Below are 8,775 nucleotides of genomic sequence, written 5' to 3'. Positions count from 1 at the left end.
CTTATCGAATTATACACATACCGTAGAACCCAAAATCCCACTCCTAGGTATTTACCTAAGAAAAATGAACACTTAATGGTCACACAGACACCTATATGCGTTTGTGGGTTTTGTGGCTTTATTCAAAATTGCCCAAAACTGGAAACAACCCAAATGTCCTTCAACAGAGCGATGGATAAACAGGCTGTGGTACATTACACACTGGAATACTACTCACCAATGAAAATCAATGGAGTAGCGACAGACACATTGAAATATTGATACATATTATGCTAAGGGGGAAAAGTCAGACTCAAAAGGCTATATACTATATAATTCAATTTATAGGATGTTCTGAAAAAGACAAAATTACAGGGCCAGAGAATAGATCAGTGGCGTCATGAACTGAATTGTGTCCTCCCAGAATTCATATGTTGAAGCCCTAACCCCCACTGTGGCTGTATTTGGAGATAAGGCCTTTAGGGAGTGATTAAGTTTAAGTGAGGCCCATAATGGTGGAGTCCTGAACGGATAGATTTGTGTCCTCTACAGAGGAATAGACACCAGACAGCTCTCTCTCTATCTCTCTCTCTTTCTCTCTCTCTCTCTCTCTCTCTGCATGCAGAGAAAAGGCCATGTGAACGCACAATGAAAATGTGAGCATCCACACACCAGGAAGAGGTCTTGCCAGAAATCAACCCTGCTGATAACTGGGCCTTGGACTCGGAATAAAGTCCAGAACTGTGAGAAAATAAACTTCCGCTCCTTGAGCCATGCATCCTGTGGTGTTCTGTTATGGCAGGACCAGCAGACTGATGGTGGTTTCAAGGAGCTGGGGTAAAGGAAGGGATTGTCTACAAAGGGGCACCAGGACTTCTGGGTTGGGGGGTAGAAATATTCTGTATCCTGACTATAGTCCAGTAAGAGTGATACACTGTCCATGTTTGTCAGACCTCAGCAAATGTCAGAACTAAAAAGGATGAACATCACAGTGTTTGGATTATACCTCAATAAAGTAGCCAAAGAAGTACACATTCCTTACAGGGCGACGAGGTTGAGAACGACCAAAACAGCCCATTGGAAACAATACAAGCTGGAAGAAACTTAAGCGTGTCGGGGAGCGGGGGAGCCTGGGAAGGAACAGAGCCTCTCCTGGGGCTGGAGGGCGCTGGGAAGCATCATGTGGAAGGTGTTCAGCCTCAGAAGAGGAGAAAGACGTTGGGCAGCTACGAGTCTCAAAGGGGAGGGGAAGTTCAGCCTGCAAGATGGGCTCAGGTAGGAGGTGAAGCTAGAAACGTGAGCTGGAGGCATACTCATGAAGCCTCAAACTTTAGGCCGAGAAAGTTGAATTTCACTCTGGAAGGAATGAGACGTAGCAACACGGTGGACAAGAGAGAGAAATGGTATCTCCCTGTCTGTAGCCCGGAGTCAATGCCAAGGATGACTATAAGGCACATGGAGTGTCTTCCCACTGGCCGTGACTCGGGTTGGGGCCCTCGCTGTCGTCCCTGAGCTGATGCGTGTCCCAGAACATTCATTCTGCAGCTTCTGTGGGCCAATGTCAAGGAGTTGGGAGTGTGAGAAGTGTTGAAATCGCTCCCGAGCCTGAAACAAGCACCTTCCATTCTCCAGACACATCACTGTGGTTTATGAGGCCCTACCTGGACTGCTGCCCACCGCCCTCACCTCATCAACTCCAACTCTGAATCTCCCTCACTTTGTTCTAGCCTCGCTAGCCCCTTAGCCATTCCTCTAACATGCCAAGTAAACTCCAACCTCAGGACCTTTGCATGCACTGTGGTTGCCTCAGCCCAGAGCACTCTTTCCCCAGATGTTCACAGGGCTTATTCTCAGACGTCTTTTACTTCTCTGCTCAATGTCCCCTCATTAGCGTCGCCTGCCTTCACCTCCCCAACTAAACTCACACCCACACCCACACCTAGACATTCCCTCACCCCCCACATCCTGCTCATTTTCCTTCATAGCACTCACTTCCTTTTCTTTTCGTTGTTTGTCTACCCCCACCAGAAGGTAAGCTCCAGGAGAGTGGGCCCTCAACAAATACTGTGGAATTAGTGCATAAGGAAGGAGTGTCTTCTGGGAATTCCTTCCATCTGCGTCCTGGCCCTGGTCAGAAACATCCGTGGGAGCCACATTCTTTGTCCCAGTGGCCGGCACAGAGAAGGAAGGGCCAGTGCTGGGGGCTGAGCAGGCTGCTCACCATGCCCATGTATTAGTTATCTATTGCTGAATAACAAACTGTCCCGAACGCGATGAGTCAAATTAATTACGAACATTTGTTATCCTCATAGTTTCTGAGGGTCAGGAACGTGGGAGGGGCGTGGCTGTGTAGTGTTGGCTGGGGGTCTCTCCTGAAGTGGCAGGCAGAGGTCGGCTTGGTGGCCAGTCCTCTGGAAGTCTGACCAGGGAGGGGGATTGGCTTCCAAGGCTGGTAAGTTGGTGCTGGCTGCTGGTCAGAGGCCTCCGTTCCTCTCCACGGGTCCTTTTGAATGTCCTCATGTCATGGCAGCTGGCTTCCCACAGACAGAGGAATGCATGAGACCAGACTGAAAGCTGCAGTGCCCTTTACAACGGCCATGTTTGCCACACTCTACTCATCACGCAGACCAGCCCTGATTCCACATAGGGGGATACTATGGGTACTGTGGAAAGGGTACTAGGATACTATGAAAGCCAGGAGACATGGATGCTACCTTGCTGACCGGCTACCACACTCCTGCACCTGTCCCAAGAGACTGAGATAGCGCTGTGTCTCTTGTCCTGGAATGTCCTTCTCCTTCTCCCTCCACGTGAGCTTCTTCTTCTCCTCCAGGACTCAGGTCCGAGGCCTCCTTCCATTGAAGCCTTCCTTGGTCTACCTGTGGATGAGTGAAGGGCTCCTTAAGGTGCCCACTGCACCAGCCTCAACTAGAGCATGGATCCCCTCATGTTGCTGTTGTTCCTCCCCTGGTCTTTCTGCAGAATGAGGCCGAGAACTCCTTGGGGCAAACACAATGTCTGATTCACCTGCCTCTCCAGTACCCAGCAGCCAGAGTTTGCCCCAGCAGTATTTGGGGTTCAGTGAACATTGATTGGATGTATATGTGTGTATCTATCTATTGATTAGTCAGTCAATAAATGGATGATGAATGGATGATGGGCAGAAGCACGGATGGACAAATGCATTATGGATGGACGGGTGGGTAAGTGGATGGATGGGTGGGTATGTGGATGGGTGGATGGATGGATAATGGGTGGATGGATAGATGAGTGGATGAGTATACAGATGGGTGGATAGATGGGTGACAGGTGGATTGGTAAATGGACAGATGAGTGGGTAGATGAATGAATACACGGATGGTACATGGGTGGATATGTAGGTGGATAAATAGATAGCTTTTCCTCTATTTCACTTACAGAGTAACTTCTTGGGATTCGTAGAAATCCCAAACCAAGAGGGATCCTAAAACTCATCTTCAGAGCCAGCAAAACCAAAGAGCTGTATTGAACAAAGTCTAGATTCCAAGGGCTGACAGGAAGAGTTCCCTGCTGTTGACATTATCTGCCTCTTGGTGGTAACGCCTTTTCCCACCATGATGTGCCCTCCCTTGTCACACTTGGGCACACATGCATGTGGGCACATGGGAACATGCCCACAAGGGTGCACCCTCGTAACCCAGACAGCAGGGCATGTGCCCTCATAGGGCAGTCTGCACATCCTTACGCTCAGTGGGGGCTGGTCAGCTCTCCCTGGGGCTGGAAAGGCCAGACAAAGCGAGCTTCCTCTGGCATCTTGTCCTGCACTCGGTGAGGGTGGGGCCTGGAGATGGAGGGAAGGGGTGGGGAGGAGACGGGAGGGCTGCCCTGCACACCTGTTCACCTGCTCACCTGCTCCTGCCATCTGGTCTGACCCAGATCCCACAGAACCCTGCCCCCGCCCCTCTCTGTCCCCCTCACTTCCTTTTAACCAGAGGCCTCCATGGGGACCCAAGATCCCCACAAACCCTGGGATCAGGGAATTGTATACCTGCTCTGTTCTTGTTAGAAGATGGGTGATGGGCCACACTCTTCCAGCGGATCTCCTTGTGGGAAGTGCAACCACAAGACAGTGCCCGGACCTCCGCCCACAGCCCCAGTGGAGGAAGCAGGAGGCTCAGCGCCTGTGGTCTGGAGGGTCTGTTTAAGAACAAGGACACCACGCTACAGAGACGAATGAAGCCCAAAACCAATCGGTTAGAATCCTGGTCATTGTGGCCCTGGGTGAGAAGCTCCCTGAGGTCGGCTTGGGGCAGGATGTCGTGGGGGCCGGCGCCCAGCCCAGAAATTAGACAAAGGGGTGAGAACAATTTGTAGGCTGGAGCAGAGAGGCCCATGGAGAGCCCTGGATGAACCCACGCGGGTGGGGCGTCTGCTTAAGCTTCATTATCTTCCTTGGCCGCCCGGTGGTGCCTCCTGCAAATGTCCAGGGCTCTGGCTCCCCAAATCATCACCAGCTCCCCCTACCCCTACCAGGTCAGGGAGTCAGACCGTACCTCGCACTCAGAGAAGTGGCCTGCACATTCTGTTAGAGGGAGGACAGAGAAGGGACAGCCAGAAAGCTATCCCAAAGAAAGATGTGGCCGTGCCCACAGGCGGCAGGAGCTGTCATTCAATGCCCAAATCCAGACTTCCGGAACCTGCATTTCCAGACAACCCCGTGTGGAGCTGTTCCATCCCACGGCTAGAGACAGAGGCCTCACTGCAAGGCAAGTCTCTCCTGGGTCTCTAAGGGAATGTGGGAGGGCAGAGGGCGGGGGACAGCCCCCAACCCCAACAGCCTTTGCAGAGCACAAGGGAGGAGACTGTCACCAAGTGTGGGAGTAGAGACCACCGTGCCGAGGGTCCCGGTGGTCTCCTTGCATGGCCATTCACTCCCCTGTACTTCCAGAAAGTTCCTCCCACCCCTGTGCTTTGGGTCCTTCATCTATAAAATAGGCACTCGGGAAGGCCACAGCTCTGAGCCCCAGCCAGCCCCACAGAGCCATGACAAAGGTGAGCTCAGCAAGGCCACAGCCATGACCACCTGGGTCAGAAACCACCAGGGCGTCTGGGATTTCTGGCTCCGCCCCCAATGCCACCTCATCCTTACCCAGTCGTTTGCCGGCCCAAACCCTTTGGTCAGTTCACGCTGGGGCCCCTGCTGTCTCCTGGACAGGTCTGGGGCTACCCTGCTCCCAAAGCCCCCCAGCCTCACCCCCTCTTACCTGGCCTTTGAGACACAGACCCTCTCCCCTGAAAGGCTTGTCTTGGAAACTGTACCTGAAGTCCCCCCCCCAGCCTCAGTTTCCCCCACTTTAAAATGAGGTAATGATGGGGCGCCTGGGTGGCTCAGTTGGTTAAGCGTCCGACTTCAGCTCAGGTCACGATCTCGCGGCCCGTGAGTTCGAGCCCCACGTCGGGCTCTGGGCTGATGGCTCGGAGCCTGGAGCCTGTTTTGGATTCCGTGTCTCCTTCTCTCTCTGCCCCTCCCCGTTCATGCTCTGTCTCTCTCTGTCTCAAAAATAAATAAACGTTAAAAAAAAATTTTTTTTTTAACAATGAGGTAATGAGATCCTGATGAGGTGGTTCCAGGCGAGTGATGAAACCACGCGTGTGGAAGAAGGTGGCTCATGCCATCCCACACACGACAGGTGGTCAGACACTTACAAAACATTCTTTTTAAATTTTTTTTAATGTTTATTTATTTTTGAGACAGAGAGAGACAGAGCATGAACAGGGGAGGGTCAGAGAAAGAGGGAGACGCAGAATCCGAAGCGGGCTCCAGACTCTGAGCCGTCGGCACAGAGCCCAATGTGGGGCTCGAACTCATGGACCGTGAGATCGTGACCTGAGCCGAAGTTGGACACTTAACCGACTGAGCCACCCAGGCGCCCCCAAAACACTCTTTTCTTTGTGTGACAGTAAGTGCAAGCTGTCAACTCGTCCTGGGACAAACCTGCGTCCTATGGGAGCACCCAGCAGGGGCCTTGTCCACATCCAGCAAGCAACCTGCGCCTGAATCCCTTCTCTGGCCCCATAGCCTCCGTTGTCCCCACTGTCACTTAACAGTTCGTGGTGTCCTGGAGTCACTTCTCGTGTCTGAGCCTCTGGTGTTCACACATTCACGTGTGTCTCCACCGCTTAACGTCCACTCGCCCGGGACGGGCTCACCTTTGTGCCCCCACGGTCCCTGGCAGGGGTTCACCGTGCTGGTTAGGAGCTACTTGTGAGTGAAAACGCCCTCCGAAGTTTGACTGGGAAGCCCATTGGAAGCATCCACACCCTCCTGGTTTATCTGGACAGACGAAGTATACGGTTCACAGACACGTGGGTGGCTTCCAGCGCTAACCTGAGCCAGAAGTGGGTGGGCAGGAGGGGAGACGGGAGCAGGTGGAGTGGTCTGTGAAAGGAGATGCTCCGCACCCACCCACCCACCTCCAGACTATGGTGTGGGGGCAGGAGTCCAGATGGGGCCCAACGAACACCACACTCAGGCGGGACACACTGCCTTTGATATCCGATCCTTTGCTCAGGCGAGCTCAGTTTCCCCTTTTGCCCCATTACAGCTGTACAGCAGGCAGAAGGCTGTGAGGGTTTTCTTTAAAAAAAAAAAAAATCCCAAACCTCTTTCAGTGATGCTCATTCTCCTAGCGTTGAAGAGATTTACAAGACTTTGTTTCTTCTTTAACAATAGGTACAAGCTGCCAACGAATTCTAGGGCAAACCTCCCTCCTATAGTTTCTGGGAAATCCATGTCAGCGTGCCTTCTGATGTGGTTGGGTAAGTAGTTTCTGATCAACCCAATTTGAATGCAAAATGGCCTGTATCAGCGTCCATTTGTTTGCGTGATGAGGGAGGAACCCTCCGTAGGAAGCTGGAGCCTCCTTCACAGCTGCAGTGGGACAGGAGAGCTGGCTGCAAGCCAGAAGGCCGGGCTTCCCCCTCTGGTGGCCATGAGAGTGGGCTCGAGTACCCTATTCCTCTGCCTGGAGCCTCGGTATCCCATCTGCAAAATGGAAGTCATTCTCCCTGTGACCAGAGAAGATCAATTTAAGATCATGAACGAAAGGGCCCTGAAAAAAAATGGGACATGGGACATGAGTGGCAATTTTGACCCAGAGGAAAGTATTAAGTCATACTCAAGTTCTGCCTGGCTGTCATCAGATTAGCTAAGAGATCAGTCCCCGACCCCATGCGGTATTAGGTATAAACACACAAATAGGTTTAGAGTAGAAAAATGGAAAAATATTTAAATAAGGACATTTCACAATGCTAAAAAGGTCAATTAACTAAGATGTGACCATCCTAAACGTGCACGCACTGAGTAAAAGAGAGGTCCAAAATACACTGAGTAAAAACAGACAGTACTGAGAAAAGAGTTGGACACATTGTTGAAGACTTCAACACTTCTCTCGTTAATTGCTGGAACAAGTTGACAGACCATCAAGCGTAATACAGATGACTTAAACAACACCGTCAGCCAACTGGACCAAATTAAACTTGTAGGGATGAAAAATACAATGTTTGAAATAAAATATCACTGAATGGAATCAACAACTCATTAGATGCTGCAGAAGAAAAGATTGGGGAACTTGAAGACATAGCAAGAGAAACTATCCAAAATGAAGTAGAAAGGAAAAAAAGAGATTAAACAGTGCCAGTGACCTGCAGGACAAGATCAGGTGGTCTAGTGGACCTATAACTGGAGACTCAGGGGTTGAGGAAGGAAAGCTAGTAGTGTGGTAGCCATTCTCTGAGATGGCTCCCAATGGTCCCCATCTTTTGGGATCCATGACCTTGACAGCCCCTCTCCACCCTGAATAGGGCTAATCTAGTTACCACGCAAACACTGCAGGAATGATGTTGTATGACTTCTGAGGACAGGTCACAAAGGACTTTGTGGCTTCAGCCTTATTCTCTCTCGGACCATGCACTCTGGGGGGAGCTGGCTGCCATGTTTGAAAGCACTCGGGCAGCCCCAGGAAGGGGTCCGCGTCGTGGAAAACCGAAACAAGCATGTGACTGCAGCCCCAGCCAACACGTAGATTGGCGCCTTCTTATGAAGGACCTTGAACCAAAGGCACCCAGATGAGCTGCTCCCACATTCCTGACCCACAAAAACTGTGTGAGATAATATGCTTGTTGTTTTTTTTAATGTTTATTTATTTTTGAAGGAGAAAGAGACAGAGTGTGAGTGGGGGAGGGGCAGAGAGAGACACACACACACACACACAACACACACACACAGAATCTGAGGCAGGCTCCAGGCTCTGAGCTGTCAGCACAGAGTCTGACACAGGGATCGAACTCACAACCTGCAAGATCATGACCTGAGCCAAAGTCGGATGCTCAGCTGACTGAGCCACCCAGGCACCCCAGGCAATATGCTTGTTGTTTTAAGCCACTAGTTTGGGGGTATATGTTTATGCAACAAAAGATAATGAATATGAGGGTGGGGCAGGAAAAATATCTGAAGAAACAATTGCCAAAAATGTTCCAAATATGATGTACGCTGTAAACCCACAGATCCGAGAATCCCAACGAATCCCAAGCAGGATAAACGTAAAGACAGTTTCACAGTGGCACATGAGAAGCCAACTGGTGATGAGGAGAAAATCTTAAAAGCATCTAGAGAAGAAGACACATGGTATATGGGGGAACAAAGTTAAGAACAACATTTTTCATTATGATCCAGTATATAGTACATCTTGATGAAAATGTAAAAGTGTGTATTCTGTCTTTGGGGGTGTAGACTTCAATAAATATCACTTCAGTCAA

At 50.7% G+C, this 8,775-nt stretch overlaps 1 long non-coding RNA gene across 1 annotated transcript; it reads left to right on the top strand.

Annotated features, from left to right (window-relative positions):
* The first annotated feature begins 7,919 nt into the window (after positions 1-7,919).
* On the top strand, positions 7,920-8,775 carry LOC131488897 (uncharacterized). The gene is made up of 2 exons (XR_009250291.1): positions 7,920-8,122; positions 8,524-8,775. It is a non-coding gene; the product is annotated as an uncharacterized LOC131488897 (long non-coding RNA).

The sequence above is a fragment of the Neofelis nebulosa genome, chromosome 10 (assembly GCF_028018385.1).
Source record: "Neofelis nebulosa isolate mNeoNeb1 chromosome 10, mNeoNeb1.pri, whole genome shotgun sequence".
Taxonomy (NCBI): domain Eukaryota; kingdom Metazoa; phylum Chordata; class Mammalia; order Carnivora; family Felidae; genus Neofelis; species Neofelis nebulosa.
Note: the sequence above shows the minus strand (reverse complement) of the source record. Positions and strands in the feature narration are given on the sequence as shown.